The sequence below is a fragment of the Tribolium castaneum genome, chromosome 1, assembly GCF_031307605.1.
Source record: "Tribolium castaneum strain GA2 chromosome 1, icTriCast1.1, whole genome shotgun sequence".
Taxonomy (NCBI): Eukaryota; Metazoa; Arthropoda; class Insecta; order Coleoptera; family Tenebrionidae; genus Tribolium; species Tribolium castaneum.
Window position 1 is genome coordinate 31,877,041 of NC_087394.1, and position 2,419 is coordinate 31,879,459.

Sequence of the window (2,419 nt, forward strand, 5' to 3'; positions counted from 1 at the left end):
CAAGATGTCGAGATGATTTGGAAAAAAAATCAGTTTTTAACAAAAATTCTTTAAAAAAATGGTTGAATAGTTTTCAACAGAGTTTGTTTGATTATTTTTGGACCACATTGTAAAAGTATGGAATAATTAGTGTTCATCGCTCAGTTTATTTATTTTTTTTATTAACTTGTTGTTAATTTTTGGTTAGCAGATAGAGATGTGTTTTAGATTTAGATAACTTTATAAACAAAGTTTGAACGTTTTAACCGTTTGTTTTTATTAGTATTGGAATTTTTATGTTCGGTAAATGCCAATACGTACGCAGGTAATAAAAACCAAATAGTTTTTAGACAATAAAATTTCATCAAATCACCATATTTTTCAGACAGTCTGAGAACATTAAAATTTGATAATCAATTAACTGAGGTGATTAAATTAAAGTGTGAGATTATTCTATCACTTTACTTTTCTTTATTTCTTGATAAATTCAACAAAAGCTGCTATAATTTCTATCACATATGGCGAGCTCTTTAATCCAATACTTATTTGGAAAAAAACACATTTTTATTCGCAAAAAGTTCACGTCCACATAGAATTTCCTCAAGGAACAAATTCCAGAAGTCTAATAAAAAACAAGTAGCAATGACTTTATAATGAATCGGAAAAATTACCTAACTTGGCATTTTTAAGGAATTTTGATAGACAAATAAACAATTAAAAAATTTGATACTTTATTATTTTTAATACTAAGTTGAGCCCTTTATTAGGTACATTTCTCAGTCCCTTGTGACAATTTCATAAGAAAATTCCAGTACAATTTTTTGCATGCGTCCATAAACGTCAAGTCCCTAAAATATGTCATCATGAATAAAATTATCTATAACTCGACATAATAAAAGTACAAAACCAACTTTGTCTAGTGGTATGAAAACATCCCTTCCCATAATGAAAAAAACATACCTTCGATGTTTGTGCGACTTTTTGTGCGTCGTTGATCACCTTTAATGAAATTTATCATGTGTTGCTCATTGTCCTGTACAAAATAAATGTGGAGACATCCCCAAAGCTCGTACCACCATGAGAAGTGAGTGAGTTCCGGCTTCTGGTCGGACGATCTAGTTCAGTGGTGTGGGGACCGACCCGGAATGATATATTGGTATAAAGGCACAAAAGCATGTGGCCTTGTTTTGTGTTTGTGCTCTCAAATTTTGCCGTGTTTGCAAGCATAGGTAGACGCACAAAAGACGAGTGCGAATTGACTTCGAATATCTACTTACGCAGATTTATGTCCTGTTAATACCATTGTGCAATATCGAGAGCCCTTTGTGTTTATATTGGCTAGTGACAATATTAATACTCCAATCTAGTTATTTATGAGCCGTTTTGATGGGCGATTTCAACGGGCGGTGCACCGAACTGGAAATCAACAGATACAGAAAGCGCATCTGCTTGCGATTCCTTTTAAGCCAAAGCCAAGCTTATTGCCCGATTTAACACGCTTAATTATTTACTATTTGAAGTCACCGAGTCACTATCTGTGGGCTCGGAGCTGCAACTGTGTTTGAATTAATTAACATTCGGTTAAATGTGTGGCCACGTAATTGCTCCTGAAAAATTCGTCGGCTCCTTTCTAACAATTTAAAAAATATTAACGCAATTGTATGTTTTGACCACAATAAAGCATGACTGACAGAAGTTGATAGCTCATTCAAGTCGTTAAATGATCTTTATAATGTAATCTTCATAGTGTTAGACCTCGGGCTAGCCATTCAATGGAACTGTTACGCGTTTCTGTCAAAATCGACTACACTTTGCTGCAGCTTATGTAACAAGCACATAATGCAAACGATCAACACTTGCGCGAGCTTAATAATCGTTAATTTAAATGCTCTGCTTTAATTATTATTATTATGTGTTTCAAGATTAGGAAACGATCGCTGAGAAGTAATTAAACATTTTTCTGCATCTAATGACATGAACCAGATACCAAAGTGATTCGCACTCACGATCGCGTTTTTCAAGAATCTAGCTCACGTTGCCCATTCTTTATGCTTTTAATATTCATTCGTGACTTCGATTAATGCTTTTTAATATTGTCCGGAGCCGCTTTTTTCATCTAAATCCAATGATGAAAACTCGTACATTAAATAATACAATACAGTATTTTTTCCAACATTTGCACTTTTTTTTGGAAAATTTTCAAAACTGTTGCCAGTACTTGGGTGTAATGTTTACTTATCGTTGTGTCGACTAATGTAATTACAATAATATTTCTGGAAAAAAATAAATTGAAAGGCTGAAGATGGCTATCTATTTTATAAAAGAGCATACAATAAACAATACATCACGATATTTTGCAAACAAAGTGAGTTCTAAATATAATTAACCTTGGCTTTCCATAAAATGAGCTAACACAAAGTATCATCCGTTTCTAAAGAAT

General features: G+C 33.0%; 1 long non-coding RNA gene across 1 annotated transcript; it reads right to left on the reverse strand.

Annotated features, from left to right (window-relative positions):
- Nucleotides 1-697: 697 nt before the first annotated feature.
- On the reverse strand, nt 698-1,513 carry LOC135266415 (uncharacterized). The gene is made up of 2 exons (XR_010334471.1): nt 940-1,513; nt 698-827 (listed from the first exon to the last, which is right to left on the reverse strand). It is a non-coding gene; the product is annotated as an uncharacterized LOC135266415 (long non-coding RNA).
- Between the last annotated feature and the right edge of the window lie 906 nt (nt 1,514-2,419).